The following is an 18,870-nucleotide window of genomic DNA, read 5'->3' as shown; positions in this document are numbered from 1 at the left end:
ACCACTACAAATAAAAAATAATAGTATTAATAATTGTATTAACAGAACGTAGATTATTGATGTCAAATTTATAGTCCTGTTATTTTTCTGCTTCTACTTAATACAACTGTGCTGGATCAACAATTGTTCGTTTGATCAATGTGAAAGAATGAAATCATATAATTTTATCATTTCTTTCATATATATATATATATATATATATATATATATATATATATATATATATATATATATATATATATATATATATATATTAAATATATAGTTGCAAGTAAGAGAAACTCAATATGTAAAAACAGTCTTTATTCAAATTCCAAATGAATAAAAATAAACCCATGGAGGGTCCAGCACACACAAAAAAATGTGGAGCAGTCCTCGTTATATCACCACCGTATATATTGCCAGTTTACCGTGTTTTGTTACTACACATGATCCTTTAAGTGTTTAGTGTTTGATTACACAGGACATAGTGCATTTGTCCCAAGTGGGATTTTGAAATAACCTCAACAGAGAGAAGGGTGTTTATCCCTTATTGGGTATTTTTTCTTATACCTGTGTATTATACTTTACTTTTTTCTTTTGACATATATATATAAACGTACCAGGGTGCAAAAAACATCAAATATAAGTCCTGGAAATAAATTGCACTCTCTGGATTTGCAAGAAACACTGTTTTACTAGCGTGACGTTTCAGGGTGTTCACCCCTTTCTCGGGAGTGTGTATATATATATATATATATATATATATATATATATATATATATATATATATATATACACACAGTATATACATACAGTCATATGCAAAAGTTTAGGCACCCCTGACAATTTCCATGATTTTCACTTATAAATAATTGGGTGTTTGGATTAGCAATTTCATTTTGATCTATCAAATAACACAAGAACACAGTAATATTTCAGTAGTGAAATGAGGTTTATTGGATTAATAGAAAATGTGCAATATGCATCAAAACAAAATTAGACAGGTGAATAAATTTGTACACCCCAACAGAAATATCACAATAATATTTAGTAGAGCCTCCTTTAGCAGAAATAACAGCCTCTAGACGCTTCCTATAGCTTGTAATGAGCGTCTGGATTCTGGATAGAGATATTTTGTACCATTCCTTCTTGCAAAACATCTCCAGTTCAGTTAGGTTTGATGGTTGCTGAACATGGACAGCCCGCTTCAAATCCCCCCACAGATTTTCAATAATGGTCAGGTCTGGGGACTGGGATGGCCATTCCAGAACATTGTACTTGTTCCTCTGCATAAATGCCAGAGTAGATTTGGAGCAGTGGTTTGGGTCGTTCTCTTGTTGAAATATCCAGCCCTGGCTTAATTTCAACTTTGTGACTGATTCCTCAACATTATTCTCAAGTATCTGCTGATATTGAGTGGAATCCATGTAACCCTCAACTTTATAAAGTTTCCCAGTACCGGCATTGGCCACACAGCCCCACAGCATGATGGAACATCCACCAAATTTTACTGTGGGTAGCAAGTGTTTGTCTTGAAACACTCTATTCTTTTGCCGCCATGCATAACGCCCCTTGTTATGACCAAATAACTCAATCTTTGTTTCATAAGTCCACAGCACCTCCTTCCAAAATGAAGCTGGCTTGTCCAAATGTGCGTTTGCATACCTCAAGCGACTCTCTTTGTGGTGTGTGTGCAGAAAAGGCTTCTTCCGCATCACTCTCTCATACAGCTTCTCCTTGTGCAAAGTGTGCTGAATTGTTAAACGATGCACAGTGACACCATCTGCAGCAATATGATGTTGTAGGTCTTTGGAGGTGGTCTGTGGGCTGTTTTTGACCGTTCTCACCATCCTTTGCCTCTCCGATATTTTACATGACCTGCCACTTCTGGCCTTAACAAGAACTGTGCCTGTGGTCTGCCATTTCCTCACTATGTTCCTCACAGTGGACACTGACAGCTTAAATTTCTGCAATAGCTTTTTGTAGCCTTCCACTTAACTATAATGTTGAACAATTTTTGTTTTCAGGTCATTTGAGAGTTGCTTTGAGGCCCCCTTGTTGCCACTCTTCAGAGGAGAGTCAATGAGAACAACAACTTGTAATTGGCCACCTTAAATACCCTTTCTCATGATTGGATGCACCTGTCTATGAAGCTCAACGCTTAATGGGCTCACCAAACCAATTGTGTGTTCCAATTAATCAGTGCTAGGTAGTTACAGGTATTAAAATCAACAAAATGACAAGGGTGCCCAAATTTATGAACCTGTCTAATTCCATTTTGATGCATATTGCTGTTAATCCAATAAACCTCATTTGACTACTGAACTATTACTGTGTCCTTCAGTTATTTGATAGATCAAAATGAAATTGCTGATCCAAACACCCAATTATTTATAAATGAAAATCATGGAAATTGTCAGGGGTACCTAAACTTTTGCTTACGACTGTGTGTATATATACAGTGTGTGTGTGTGTGTGTGTGTGTATGTATGTATATATATATATATATATATATATATATATATATATATATATATATATATATATATATATATATATATATATATATATATATATATATATATATATATATATACATACACACACACATAAAATGCGAGTTAAATGTTGACACAGTAATTAGGGATATCATATAGTGAGAATGAAATGCATTTTCAGTTGAAAATACACTCAAGTCATCTTACTACTATTTACTTAACTGCGCCTGACTGCCTGGCAAAATAGATATGATTTTATCTGATTAGCTCTTTTTAGCCATCTCACTGAAGTCCTCACTGTGAGCGGAATAGTTGTAATACAATTCTGGATGAAAATATTAATCTACAAAGTATCACCCAGGACAGTTTAGGCAGAATAATATTATCTGGGTGTATAACATGTTGTCCTTAGAAATTTTAATGAAAAGTAATGAAGCAAGTCTATATTGATCCCTTTTGGCACATATATATAGTATCCACCAGGAGAACTTTGATGCCATAGGGGATTTGTGCATCATGACTTATCAGGCATTTGTGCACAGAGCAGAAACAGAGAGCTAATTATTTGCTCAAGAGGCTAATCTGACTCTGCTTTACACAGTGAGTGGAGGTTATACAGCCTGTGGCTTTGTGAATACCCTAAGCAAAAAGAGCAGCAAAGAATGGTATCCAGTGACTATAAAATGTAATATCTGTAAATAAAGTCATTTACATGTCCATATTTTATGTTATGATTAAAAGGATAAATATACTCTCACAATGTCAAATTTAAACATCTGCGATTACTTTTTAAATAAATAAATGTGCTGCTGTTAGATTTTCTTTAACCTGTTAACTCAGTTTGTAATATTTAATGCAATTTATGCATAAAGCATAAATAATCATTTAGCATTTCTTTTATTTTCCTTTTAATATACTTTAAAGGGACATGAAACTCCAGATTTTTCTTTCATGATTCAGATAGAAGCAAATTAAAAAGTTGTTTAAAATCACTATTATCTAAATTGCTTCATTGTCTTGGTTTTCTTAGTTGAAAAGTATATCTAGGTAGGCTCAGGAGTAGCAATGCATTACTGGGAGCTAGCAGCTGATTGGTGGTTGCACAAAAATGCCTTTTTCCTTCTTAATACAGGGAGAGTCCACAGCTGCATTCATTACTTATGGGAAATGCAGAACCTGGCCACCAGGAGGAGGCAGACACACCACAGCCAAAGGCTTAAATATCTCCCCCACTTCCCTCATCCCCCAGTCATTCCTTCCCTTTCGTCACAGGTTATGCCCTCCAGTCCCCCTTCTGGCCTTCATTGGCGCTGTGGTGGAGGGTGAGGTATTCAGCCGAGGCCGAGACTTCGGCATGGCGTTGGTAAATCTATCTTAGGTGACCTACATGAAATACCGGGTGGGGAACTTGATTTCCAGGGTCTCGTCAGTTCTCCCTGCCCTCTGGGACCTTTCTTTTAGCTCTCCCGGGTAATTTTTTACTTTGTCACTTCCCTGTCAGTGGAAGAGAGTGTCCTATGGGGGTCCGTGGATCAGGAGTTTTCTTCCGATTATTCCTAAGCTTCCTCAGTTGAGCATTCTGCTCTGAGGATTTGCTCTTATGGGTTCATACCATTTGGGACCTCTCAGTGGGTAGATCCTTTCTGTGAAAGAGAGTTCCTTCTATGTAGACAGAAGGGCTTTGAGTTTTGTGGTGGGCGGTGACCCACTACAGATCATTGTTGGCGATCCACTCTATGGACATCTCTTCTGGAACGGATGTTCACCACAATCATCCTTTAATCGGACTATTCTAAGGGTTTCACATGTTTGTATCTGAATGGGGAGTCCGATCGAGATTCTCAGAGCGTCCGTACATATCCCAGGTTTCCCCTTAGGGGGTCGTGGTCGGGGATCTTCAGTGAGAGCTAATGGATCCTTAATGGGGCTTGGAAGGCCTATTTTAACCTTCTCCTTTAGGCCATGTCTCTCTTTTTCGAGAATGGCCCGATCCTAGCAGGAGCAGAAGTCAGTGTGACTGATTGCTTCGTTGATGCCTGTGAGTCCGTATCATGGTTTAGGGGCTTACCTGTTGCAGTTATATGCTGGGTCAAGGTTCCTTTCATCATGGGATATTTTCTCTGAGAAGTTGCTTGGTCTTAGCCGAGAGAATTTTGTTCTGAAGGGTTACGATCCTTTCCTTCATCATCTATCATATGGTCGGGTGGAGTTAGATCGTCCTGGCTCTCTACTGAGTTCCAGGTTTTTCCCCCTTATTTTCATCCAGGATGATCTGGAGAAGGGACTGCCTAGCTATTTTTTCTTGTTAGAGCATTCTTGGTTTGGGACATCTAGCTGTACTAGCCTGAGGGTTAGTTTAGCTGCCTAGCTAGCGAAGGTTGCAGGTTGAATCCGGCTGCAGTTCCTTGCCACTGTATTGTGGATTTGCATGCCGTTTTTAAGATACCTTGTTTGTCCTGCTGCTCCAGAGGTTCATTGAACTTCCTGGAGTTAAGTTCCTTTTGCTAGGGCACTGCGGTCAGGCCGGTGAGTTCATTCTACTGCTCCTTCTTGGAATTTAGACTTTATATTTAGGGAGTTGCATCAGGTTACTTTTGTACCTGTGCAGGTGATGGTCTTTGAATTTTTTTCTTCAATGATCCCTTCCGTTTGAAGATTGTTTTCTACATACTATAATCTTGCCGTTACACTCTTGCAATACTCCTTAAAGGGGTTTCCTTTACAATAAGACTGTGTTACGAGATTTGTTAGTTTTTTTTCTCCTGTTAAGTGTAGTCAGTCCACGGGTCATCCATTACTTATGGGATTATAACTCCTCCCTAACAGGAAGTGCAAGAGGATCACCCAAGCAGAGCTGCTATATAGCTCCTCCCCTCTACGTCATACCCAGTCATTCTCTTGCACCTAACTAATAGATAGGATGTGTGAGAGGACAGTGGTTATTAAAACTTAGTTTTTATTTCTTCAATCAAAAGTTTGTTATTTTAAACGGCACCGGAGTGTGTTGTTTTTTCTCAGGCAGCATTAGAAGAAGAATCTACCTGAGTTTGTGTATGATCTTAGCGGACGTAACTAAGATCCATTTGCTGTTCTCGGCCATTCTGAGGAGCGAGGTAACTTCAGAACAGGGGACAGCGGGCAGGGTTCACCTGCAAAGAGGTATGTTGCAGTATATTATTTTCTAAGGAATGGAATTGACTGAGAAAATACTGCTAATACCGATAAAATGTAAGTACAGCCTTAAATGCAGTAGTAGCAACTGGTATCAGGCTGTTATGTATGTATGTTGGCACTGAAGTATTTCTGGGGAATGGCACTTCACTAAGAAAATACTGTATACATATAACTTATAGCCTTTCTGCAGTAAAAGCGACTAGCAACAGGCTTTTTTATAACTTTTCATGTATTTATATTTAAAACGTTTACTGGCTTGTTAATCGTTTTAGCTCTGAGGTACTTGGTGAAAAATTTTATGGGCATTAATTTCCACTTGGCTGTCGTTTGTTTTAAATAAAATCAGTTTATTGAGCTTCCCCACTGCTGTATTAGGAGTGGGAGGGGCCTATTTTGGCGCTTTTCTACGCAGTAGAAATTCAGTCACAAGTCTTCCTTGTTCTCCCTGCATGATCCAGGACGTCTCTACAGAGCTCAGGGGTCTCCAAAACTAGTTTTGAGGGAGGTAATCACTCACAGCAGACCTGTGAGACTGTGTTTTGACTGTGATAAAAACGTATATATTTTATTTGTTATCCGTTTTTTTGGTATTAAGGGGTTAATCATCCATTTGCTAGTGGGTGCATTCCTTTGCTAAATTAATGCATTTTCTGTAAAAATTTGGTTTCTATAACTAATCCGGTTCATTGTTATTTCAACTGTGACAGTTTTTGTGTGCTTCTTAAAGGCACAGTAACGTTTTTTATATTGCTTGAAAATTGTTTTGAAAAGTATTTTCCAAGCTTGCTAGTCTAATTGCTAGTTTGTTTAAACATGTCTGACACAGAGGAATCTCTTTGTGCAATATGTTCAAAGGCCAATGTGGAGCCCAATAGAAATTTATGTACTAATTGCATTGATGCTACTTTAAATAAAAGCCAATCTGTACATGTCAAGAAAATTTCACCAGACAACGAGGGGAAAGTTATGCCGACTAACTCTCCTCACGTGTCAGTACCTGCATCTCCCGCTCAGGAGGTGCGTGATATTGTGACGCCAAGTACATCAGGGCGGCCATTACAAATCACTTTACAAGACATGGCTAATGTTATGACTGAAGTTTTATCTAAATTGCCAGAACTTAGAGGTAAACGCGACCACTCTGGGGTGAGAACAGAGTACTCTGATAATGTTAGAGCCATGTCTGATACTGCGTCACAAAAGGCAGAGCATGAAGACGGAGAGCTTCATTCTGTAGGTGACGGATCTGATCCAAATAGACTGGACTCAGACATTTCAAATTTTAAATTTAAGCTTGAGAACCTCCGTGTATTATTAGGGGAGGTATTAGCGGCTCTGAATGATTGTAACACGGTTGCAATCCCAGAGAAATTATGTAGGCTGGATAGATACTATGCGGTACCGGCGTGTACTGACGTCTTTCCTATACCTAAGAGGCTTACAGAGATTATTACCAAGGAGTGGGATAGGCCCGGTGTACCCTTTTCCCCCCCTCCTATATTTAGAAAAATGTTTCCAATAGACGCCACCACACGGGACTTATGGCAGACGGTCCCTAAGGTGGAGGGAGCAGTTTCTACTCTGGCTAAGCGTACCACTATCCCGGTGGAGGATAGCTGTGCATTTTCAGATCCAATGGATAAAAAGTTAGAGGGTTACCTTAAGAAAATATTTACGCAACAAGGTTTTATATTACAACCCCTCGCATGCATTGCGCCTGTCACGGCTGCGGCGGCATTCTGGTTTGAGTCTCTGGAAGAGACCCTTGAAACAGCTCCATTGGATGAGATTATAAACAAGCTTAAAGCTTACGGCTAAGAATTCCGGATTCGCCATTCAGGCGCGCAGAGCGCTGTGGCTAAAATCCTGGTCAGCCGATGTGACTTCTAAATCTAAATTGCTTAACATACCTTTCAAAGGGCAGACATTATTCGGGCCCGGTTTGAAAGAAATTATCGCTGACATTACTGGAGGTAAGGGCCATGCCCTGCCTCAAGACAGAGCCAAATCAAGGGCTAGACAGTCTAATTTTCGTGCCTTTCGTAACTTCAAGGCAGGAGCAGCATCAACTTTCTCCGCTCCAAAACAGGAAGGAACTGTTGCTCGCTACAGACAGGGCTGGAAACCTAACCAGACCTGGAACAAGGGCAAGCAGGCCAGAAAACCTGCTGCTGCCCCTAAGACAGCATGAAGTGAGGGCCCCCAATCCGGAAACGGATCTAGTAGGGGGCAGACTTTCTCTCTTCGCCCAGGCTTGGGCAAGAGATGTCCAGGATCCCTGGGCGTTAGAGATCATATCTCAGGGATATCTTCTGGACTTCAAAGCTTCTCCTCCAAAAGGGAGATTTCATCTTTCAAGGTTGTCAACAAACCAGATAAAGAAAGAGGCGTTTCTACGCTGTGTACAAGATCTTTTACTAATGGGAGTTATCCACCCGGTTCCGCGGTCGGAACACGGACAAGGGTTTTACTCAAATCTGTTTGTGGTTCCCAAGAAAGAGGGAACCTTCAGACCAATCTTGGATTTAAAGATCCTAACAAATTCCTAAGGGTTCCATCGTTCAAAATGGAAACTATTCGGACAATCTTACCCATGATCCAAAAGGGTCAGTACATGACCACAGTGGATTTAAAGGATGCCTACCTTCACATACCGATTCACAGAGATCATTACCGGTACCTAAGGTTTGCCTTCCTAGACAGGCATTACCAGTTTGTAGCTCTTCCCTTCGGGTTAGCTACTGCTCCAAGAATCTTTACAAAGGTTCTGGGTTCTCTTCTGGCGGTACTAAGACCGCGAGGAATATCTGTAGCTCCGTACCTAGACGACATTCTGATACAAGCGTCAAGTTTCCAAACTGCCAAGTCTCATACAGAGTTTGTACTGGCATTTCTAAGGTCACATGGGTGGAAAGTGAACGAAGGAAAGAGTTCTCTATTGCCACTCACAAGAGTTCCCTTTTTAGGGACTCTTATAGATTCTGTAGAAATGAAAATTTACCTGACAGAAGACAGGTTAACAAAACTTCTAAATGCTTGCCGTGTCCTTCATTCCATTCCACACCCGTCAGTGGCTCAATGCATGGAGGTAATCGGCTTAATGGTAGCGGCAATGGACATAGTACCTTTTGCACGCCTGCATCTCAGACCACTGCAATTGTGCATGCTAAGTCAGTGGAATGGGGATTACTCAGATTTGTCCCCTATGCTGAATCTGGATCAAGAGACCAGAAATTCTCTTCTATGGTGGCTCTCTCGGCCCCATCTGTCCGAGGGGATGCCCTTCAACAGGCCAGATTGGACAATTGTAACAACAGACGCCAGCCTGATAGGTTGGGGCGCTGTCTGGAACTCCCTGAAGACTTAGGGATCATGGACTCAGGAGGAGAGTCTCCTTCCCATAAATATTCTGGAATTAAGAGCAGTTTTCAATGCCCTTCTGGCTTGGCCTCAGTTAGCAACTCTGAGGTTCATCAGGTTTCAGTCGGACAACATCACGACTGTGGCTTACATCAACCATCAGGGAGGGACAAGGAGTTCCCTAGCGATGATGGAAGTCTCAAAGATAATTCACTGGGCAGAGTCTCACTCTTGCCACCTATCAGCGATCCACATCCCAGGCGTGGAGAACTGGGAAGCGGATTTTCTAAGTCGCCAGACTTTTCATCCGGGGGAGTGGGAACTTCATCCGGAGGTCTTTCCCCAAATACTTCGACGTTGGGGCAAACCAGATCTGGATCTCATGGCGTCTTGCCAGAATGCCAAACTTCCTTGTTACGGATCCAGGTCCAGAGACCCGGGAGCAGTTCTGATAGATGCTCTGACAGCACCTTGGGCCTTCAACATGGCTTATGTGTTTCCACCCTTCCCGATGCTTCCTCGATTGATTGCCAGGATCAAACAGGAGAGAGCATCGGTGATTCTGATAGCGCCTGCGTGGCCACGCAGGACCTGGTATGCAGACCTAGTGGACATGTCGTTCTGTCCACCATGGTCTCTACCTCTGAGACAGGACCTTCTGATACAAGGTCCTTTCAAACATCCAAATCTAATTTCTCTGAGGCTGACTGCATGGAGATTGAACGCTTGATTCTATCAAAGCGTGGATTCTCTGAGTCAGTGATTGATACCTTAATACAGGCTAGGAAGCCTGTTACCAGGAAAATTTACCATAAAATATGGCGCAAATACTTGCATTGGTGCGAATCCAAGAGTTACTCATGGAGTAAGGTTAAGATTCCTAGGATATTGTCTTTTCTACAAGAAGGTTTAGAAAAGGGTTTATCCGCTAGTTCGTTAAAGGGACAGATCTCAGCTTTGTCCATCCTTTTACACAAACGTCTGTCAGAAGTTCCAGACGTTCAGGCTTTTTGTCAGGCTCTGGCCAGGATTAAGCCTGTGTTTAAAACTGTTGCTCCACCATGGAGCTTAAACTTAGTTCTTAACGTTTTACAGGGTGTTCCGTTTGAACCCCTTCATTCCATTGATATCAAGCTGTTATCTTGGAAAGTTCTGTTTTTGATGGCTATTTTCTCGGCTCGAAGAGTCTCTGAGTTATCTGCCTTACATTGTGATTCTCCTTATCTGATTTTTCATTCAGACAAGGTAGTCCTGCGTACTAAACCTGGGTTCTTACCTAAGGTAGTTACTAACAGGAATATCAATCAAGAGATTGTTGTTCCATCATTGTGCCCTAACCCTTCCTCAAAGAAGGAACGACTTCTGCACAATCTGGACGTTGTCCGTGCCCTGAAATTTTATTTGCAGGCAACTAAAGATTTTCGACAAACTTCTTCCCTGTTTGTCGTGTATTCTGGACAGAGGAGAGGTCAAAAGGCTTCGGCTACCTCTCTCTCTTTCTGGCTTCGTAGCATAATACGTTTAGCCTATGAGACTGCTGGACAGCAGCCTCCTGAAAGAATTACAGCTCATTCTACCAGAGCTGTGGCTTCCACTTGGGCCTTCAAGAATGAGGCCTCTGTTGAACAGATTTGCAAGGCTGCAACTTGGTCTTCACTTCACACTTTTTCCAAATTTTACAAATTTGACACTTTTGCTTCTTCGGAGGCTGTTTTTGGGAGAAAGGTTCTTCAGGCAGTGGTTCCTTCCGTATAAAGAGCCTGCCTGTCCCTCCCGTCATCCGTGTACTTTTAGCTTTGGTATTGGTATCCCATAAGTAATGGATGACCCGTGGACTGACTACACTTAACAGGAGAAAACAAAATTTATGCTTACCTGATAAATTCCTTTCTCCTGTAGTGTAGTCAGTCCACGGCCCGCCCTCTTTTTTATGGCAGGTCTAAATTTTAAATTATACTCCAGTCACCACTGCACCCTATAGTTTCTCCTTTCTCGTTTGGTTTTCGGTCGAATGACTGGGTATGACGTAGAGGGGAGGAGCTATATAGCAGCTCTGCTTGGGTGATCCTCTTGCACTTCCTGTTAGGGAGGAGTTATAATCCCATAAGTAATGGATGACCCGTGGACTGACTACACTACAGGAGAAAGGAATTTATCAGGTAAGCATAAATTTTGTTTTTTTTCTCCCTAAGATTGTTGTTTTTTCCATGTCATTTTCCTTCTTTAAATGGGAAAGAACTTTTTCTTCTTTCGTGGAATCATACCTTAATGTTTCCTTGCAGTCTGCATTAGAATAGACAGTTTGTTTCTGTAGTATATTCGTATCGGGGAAGTGCAAGGGTTTGGAGACTTGGTTATCTTGTTTATTGTTAGTGGAGGAGTGTTTTTTCGCTTACTTAGGAGACAGTGGGACACTAACCTCCTCAGGCGTTTGTGGCTCAGTTTGAGAGCAGTGACTGCCATTTGGGTCTCTGGCATGAGATCTCTATGGTTCTGGTTGTTGGGCGGCTGCTTGGTCCTCCCAGCATTCTTTTTCTCTTTTTGCTTCTGTTGAAGCAGCCTTCGGGAGTTTGGGTTGTTGCAGGCTGTGGTGCCCTCAGATTTGGGCCGCCTTTTTCAGTTTAGCCTCACGTTTGCATTCAGTGTCCTCTGTAGCTTGGGTATAATTTCCCATAAGTAATGAATGCAGCTGTGGACTCTTCCTCTACATAAATTATGCTTACCAGATAATTTCCTTTCCTTCTGTACAGGGAGCGTCCACAGCTCCAGCCCGCGTTCTCCGATGGGTGGCCCTAAATTTAATTTGTTTCTTCTGGCACCTTTTTCACCCTGATATGTCTCCTACTGTTCCTTGTTCCCTCGGCAGAATGACTGGGGAATGAGGGAAGTGGGGGAGGTATTTAAGCCTTTGGCTGGGGTGTCTTTGCCTCCTCCTGGTGGCCAGGTTCTGTATTTCCCATAAGTAATGAATGCAGCTGTGGACTCTCCCTGTACAGAAGGAAAGGAAATTATCTGGTAAGCATAATTTATGTTTTTCATTGGTTCACCATATGTCTTCAGATAGCTTACAGTAATGTATAGTTACTCCTTCAAAACAGGATACCAAGAGAATGAAGCAGATTGGATAAAAGAAGTAAATTGGAAAGTTGTTTAGAATCACATGCTCTATTTGAATCATGAAAAATAAGATAAAGAAAAATGTTGGGTTTCATGTCCCTTTATGATCAGTCTAAATCACCAGGTATTCAAAACATGCATACTTAAAACAAAATAAAACAGAATTGCATCTAGTGACTACTCCATAAAGTCAATGGGAGCGTGACGTCACCGCCCACATTGACAACATCGCCGCTCATCATCATTTTACTGCGGAGGGGGGCCCTTTTTGAAGTTTTCTTACACGGTGCAAGCAGTGCACTCACTGAAACTAACAAATAATGTAGGTGTAAATACATTTTCGACCCCACGACAATAACTAGCTCAGGCGATGTTGTCTCGGCAGCTAATACTGCCTACACTTATGTCATGTATGAACAACACTCCTCTAGAATGCAGTGAAAAAGTGGTGGGTATATGGTGCGCAAATCTGCCCCTTGCAATACACACTAATCTGCTCCCATAAAGCAGATAATGCAAGAACTGGTACAAAGAAAAAGAGAGATGTGTGTATGCGCTAAACAGCTCTGGGGATGATGAATATTCTATAAATATATATTGGTATATTTAGAGATATGAATTATGAAGGTATATATTATGAAAACACTTTGTGTGGCATAAAAATATAGTGTAGGTGTTACAGAGTCTACCTGTGCGACTGGTTTAAATCAAATATCCAAGCAACTAAAATGAATCAAATATCAAAGCAATATGTATATCAAAATAAAATTTATTTATCTTAATTAAAATAACAATGAAATATTGTCTACTGATACTGTGATAATATGACCGGTCATATATAGTAACAAACTCTATGCTAAAACATAAAAAATAAGCTAAAAATAGCTGACTATTTGTGCAGCTCGGTCTAAAATTATATTGGGATAGTAGCCCTATATGAAAGAGTAAATCCACCTATGGAATCTTGGCTTATATAACAGTGAAAGTTCCGTTTGGGAAAGAGGTAGATATCAAACTTTCTACCTAGGGATGAAGTATTATTATGGCTCCGTTATAGGAGTAAACAGGTGTTAAAAGTCCCGTATGGAGATATTGATAGTTCCGTAATTGGCAGTTTCTGTGAAAATAAGTTGATACCTTCTTTTAGGAATAACCCACTGACAAACACGCTGCAGGACCGCTACACCTCTATGGTGCCTACCTGCTCTTTAGTCGAGCTGAATCCTCCGTCAAGGTATGGCACAGGTGTCCGGCGCGGCTCACTACAGCTGGTGACGTCAGGAACGCTGGATGCGTGTCGAATGTAGGTCCGGTCTCGATGAAAAAACTCTGCGCAGAGTATTAGAAGTGGATCAAATAATCGTTGGGATTATTTGATCCACTTCTAATACTCTGCGCAGAGTTTTTTCATCGAGACCGGACCTACATTCGACACGCATCCAGCGTTCCTGACGTCACCAGCTGTAGTGAGCCGCGCCGGACACCTGTGCCATACCTTGACGGAGGATTCAGCTCGACTAAAGAGCAGGTAGGCACCATAGAGGTGTAGCGGTCCTGCAGCGTGTTTGTCAGTGGGTTATTCCTAAAAGAAGGTATCAACTTATTTTCACAGAAACTGCCAATTACGGAACTATCAATATCTCCATACGGGACTTTTAACACCTGTTTACTCCTATAACGGAGCCATAATAATACTTCATCCCTAGGTAGAAAGTTTGATATCTACCTCTTTCCCAAACGGAACTTTCACTGTTATATAAGCCAAGATTCCATAGGTGGATTTACTCTTTCATATAGGGCTACTATCCCAATATAATTTTAGACCGAGCTGCACAAATAGTCAGCTATATTTAGCTTATTTTTTATGTTTTAGCATAGAGTTTGTTACAATATATGACCGGTCATATTATCACAGTATCAGTAGACAATATTTCATTGTTATTTTAATTAAGATAAATAAATTTTATTTTGATATACATATTGCTTTGATATTTGATTCATTTTAGTTGCTTGGATATTTGATTTAAACCAGTCGCACAGGTAGACTCTGTAACACCTACACTATATTTTTATGCCACACAAAGTGTTTTCATAATATATACCTTCATAATTCATATCTCTAAATATACCAATATATATTTATAGAATATTCATCATCCCCAGAGCTGTTTAGCGCATACACACATCTCTCTTTTTCTTTGTACTCCTCTAGAATGCCCATCTAGCTGCCTAATGTAATAAAATAACTAACTATAATAAACTATACAATAAGTAATAAACGTCCTTATTATAACTATATATAGTTATGTCGTTAAAGTTATTATCAATGTTTAAATAATGTGTCACAGAGATGCACTAAAATGCCGGCGGCCTGGGGCTCAATTCCGGTCTGGCATTGAGTTCCAGGAGCCTGGATAGACCAAGGAGGTTTCGCAAATCCTCCCTGGCAGTCCAGGGATCAATTCCGGTCTGGCACTGAGTTTCAAGAGCCCAGATAGGCCAAGAGGTTTTTCCGGTCCTCCGGCAGTCCGGGGCTCAATTCCGGTGTGGCACTAAGTTCCAGGAGCCCGGATAGGCTAAGTAGGTTTGCCGGTCCTCCAGAGTTTACCTCATCTACATGACAAAATATGGATTGTCATGTACAATGTAGATTATTTAAAGTATTGGAGATATCTTAAAAGGGATTTAATAGTTGCTTGCTATTATTTCAAACATATATATATATATATATATATATATATATATATATATATATATATATATATATATATATATATTTGAAAATATATGTTTAGGTTTAAAATAATATTAAGCAAACTTTTAATCTCTTTAAAGATATCTAAAATAATTAAAACAATATGCATTGCACATGACAAAACGTATTATTTAAACATTGACCCCTAATCTGCCATAACCTAAAACTAACTGTATAAGCTAAAGCCCTACACATAAATATTCAATATTTAAATGATGCCATGTTATGTACAATGCATAATGTTGAAATATTTGCATATAAATTAAAATGTAATTAATGTTGCTTGTTGTGTTTTATTATTTGTAATTGGACAGTATAATTAATATAATAGATATACATAACTGCATTCCTGTTATGTAAATATATAATTTAATGATACTGACTACTATAACATACATATATATTAAAGGACCATTATGCAGGGAAACAATTTATACTTTATTGTCAACCTGTACTTGTATTAAGTTTTTCAATCCTAACCATATGTACACTTCGATTACAACTAATATATATTTTTTTATTTTTACTCACGGTTTTTTGCTTCATTCAACGCCATAATGCTCCGCCTTTAGAGAAGGGCAGAGCGAACTAGTAATTTGCTAACACCTATGTCGCTTGTCCAATAAAGTTAGCTATGCAAATTTTTAAATTTTAATTCTCTTAACATAGAACACAGGCGCTACTCCTTCTGTGCACTTCTCGCACGTTCAAAGCATCAGTTTCACGCATGTGCAATTACTTCAAGAGTGACAAGCACCGAAAAATACTTGCTTGTCAATTTTTCATGCAATCAGGCACTTTGAACATAATGTTCATGCACTACACACACCGTACAGAAGCACAGCATCAGACATAAATGTTTGTACATATATAGACAGTTGCATTATAGTATCACATAACTGCATGCCTGTTATGCAATAAAACAATTGTAACACTAATGCCTTTTGTAACATGAATATAAATTTTAAAATATATATTTATATTTTATAAAATAAAAAACGCAACAAGAAAAAGTAAGTACATTTATTTATATACAGTAGTTAAAAGAATATGCATCAGACATAAGAATGCATAATAAAAATGTTACAAATTGTAGATAAATGCCCTATTAACCCTAAGCTGCCCTATCCTATCATAATCACCTAATCAACCCTTTTACAGGTATGGGGGGTGGTAAGTTGATTAAGGCTTAATAAATGGTAGCCATCAATAATCACCCAATTAACCCCCATACAGGTATGGGGGTTGTTGGGAGATTAAATTCTGAAGTCTAATCCACCACCTCCCAATGCAAACTAAAACTACACTAACATCTAAACCCCTCTCTAAACTAGCCCCCCTCTAAACTAATCTCACTAAGTTGCAAAAAATAAATAAAGCTAAGTTACCTATGTTGGCATAGGGGGTTAATAGTTGGGACTTGCAGTGGGTTTATGACGGCATAAGGGGTTAATAGTTAGGACTTGTGGTGGGTATGTGGCAGCATAGGGGGTAAATAGTTAGGACTTGCGGTGGGTATGTTGTGGTTTATAGGTTAATAGTTACTGACTTGCAGTGGGTATGTGGCAGTTTATAGGTTAATAGTGACTTGTGGTCGGAATGTGGTGGGTTAGATCTTTATTATTTTAGTGTTAGTTTGCGATCATGGGGTACTTAAGTTTAGGGGTATTAGGATTAGTATTTAGGAAGACAGCAGTTATTCAAAGGGATTGTTTACTATACATCGCCAATATGGTCGAGGATGCTGGGTGTTGCCTAAGCCAGCATCGCCGACCATTAGCGTATATAGTAAACACCTCTCGGCGATGCAGCGATGCCGGGAGTTTGGAATATTCGGACAAGCTCGCTTGACATAGCGGCGGATCCCTTTTAATATCTCGCTGCCTCAGAGCACTTTCGATATTGGGCCAGAAAGAGAAGATTCTTTCCCGTGACAGATCTCGTGTCCTGAGTCACATGGGTAATGACTTAAAAAAACCTGAAATTCAATTTGTTTCATCATTTAGATAATCTAAAGCAACATTAAATTAATCGGTACAACTACAGTAGCAAGGTTGCTAATCACATAACCTTGTTCTTTTTTTTGTTTCTTCTCCTGTCCTGGCTGCTCTCTTCAAAACTAAAACCCTTAAAAAGTGCTGGTTGATGAAGCTCTGCTTCTTGTAATTTTCCTTGTGACAGAAGTGGTGCACATTCACAGTTCAGTGATGATGTTGTTGTTTTCTGGACAAGACATATCATGCACTTCAGTTTTAGGGGCCAAATTATTAAGCACCCTATGGTGCCTAATACATCTATTTCGGCTCGCCGGAAACAGCAGTTAAGAAGCAGCGGTCTTAAGACTGCTGCTCCTTAACTGTCCACCGTCTCTGAGTGGCGGACAGCAATCAACCTGATCAGATACGATCGGGTTGATTGACAACCTCTGCATATGGCCCATCGGCTGTGAATCTTCAGTGGGCGGCATTGCACAAGCAGTTCACCAGAAGCGTATGCTGACAGCATTCAGCTATGTCTGTGGGACATGATCCGATGAGCGGATCATGTCGGACAGACATATGATAAATCTGCCCCATAGTGTGCACAATACAGAGAGGAAGCTCTAAATGTTTGCAGTGGCTGCATTGCAATAAATAGGGAAATGTAGTTTTTTTTTTAAAGTTGTACTCTAAATCATAAAAGTTAAATTTTGACTTCCATGTCATTTCTCCAACATAGGTGTGTCCGGTCCACGGCGTCATCCTTACTTGTGGGATATTCTCCTCCCCAACAGGAAATGGCAAAGAGCCCAGCAAAGCTGGTCACATGATCCCTCCTAGGCTCCGCCTACCCCAGTCATTCTCTTTGCCGTTGTACAGGCAACATCTCCACGGAGATGGCTTAGAGTTTTTTAGTGTTTAACTGTAGTTTTTCATTATTCAATCAAGAGTTTGTTATTTTCAAATAGTGCTGGTACGTACTATTTACTCAGAAACAGAAAAGAGATGAAGAATTCTGTTTGTATGAGGAAAATGATTTTAGCAACCGTAACTAAAATCCATGGCTGTTCCACACAGGACTGTTGAGAGCAATTAACTTCAGTTGGGGGAACAGTTTGCAGTCCTTTGCTGCTTGAGGTATGACACATTCTAACAAGACGATGTAATGCTGGAAGCTGTCATTTTCCCTATGGGATCCGGTAAGCCATGTTTATTACGATTGTAAATAAGGGCTTCACAAGGGCTTATTTAGACTGTAGACCTTTTTTGGGCTAAATCGATTGATATTAACACTTATTTAGCCTTGAGGAATCATTTATTCTGGGTATTTTGATATAATAATATCGGCAGGCACTGTTTTAGACACCTTATTCTTTAGGGGCTTTCCCAAAGCATAGGCAGAGTCTCATTTTCGCGCCGGTGTTGCGCACTTGTTTTTGAGAGGCATGGCATGCAGTCGCATGTGAGAGGAGCTCTGATACTTATAAAAGACTTCTGAAGGCGTCATTTGGTATCGTATTCCCCTTTGGGTTTGGTTGGGTCTCAGCAAAGCAGATACCAGGGACTGTAAAGGGGTTAAAGCTTAAAACGGCTCCGGTTCCGTTATTTTAAGGGTTAAAGCTTCCAAAATTGGTGTGCAATATTTTCAAGGCTTTAAGACACTGTGGTGAAAGTTTGGTGAATTTTGAACAATTCCTTCATGTTTTTTCGCAATTGCAGTAATAAAGTGTGTTCAGTTTAAAATTTAAAGTGACAGTAACGGTTTTATTTCAAAACGTTTTTTTGTACTTTCTTATCAAGTTTATGCCTGTTTAACATGTCTGAACTACCAGATAGACTGTGTTCTGAATGTGGGGAAGCCAGAATTCCTATTCATTTAAATAAATGTGATTTATGTGATAATGACAATGATGCCCAAGATGATTCCTCAAGTGAGGGGAGTAAGCATGGTACTGCATCATTCCCTCCTTCGTCTACACGAGTCTTGCCCACTCAGGAGGCCCCT

The 18,870-nt window shown here is 40.1% G+C and overlaps 1 protein-coding gene across 2 annotated transcripts in view; it reads left to right on the top strand.

Moving 5' to 3' along the window:
• Positions 1–18,870, top strand: part of SLC9A7 (solute carrier family 9 member A7) — a 363,606-nt gene that overhangs the window by 131,904 nt on the left and 212,832 nt on the right. The window lies entirely within an intron of this gene.

The sequence above is a fragment of the Bombina bombina genome, chromosome 3, assembly GCF_027579735.1.
Source record: "Bombina bombina isolate aBomBom1 chromosome 3, aBomBom1.pri, whole genome shotgun sequence".
Taxonomy (NCBI): domain Eukaryota; kingdom Metazoa; phylum Chordata; class Amphibia; order Anura; family Bombinatoridae; genus Bombina; species Bombina bombina.
Note: the sequence above shows the minus strand (reverse complement) of the source record. Positions and strands in the feature narration are given on the sequence as shown.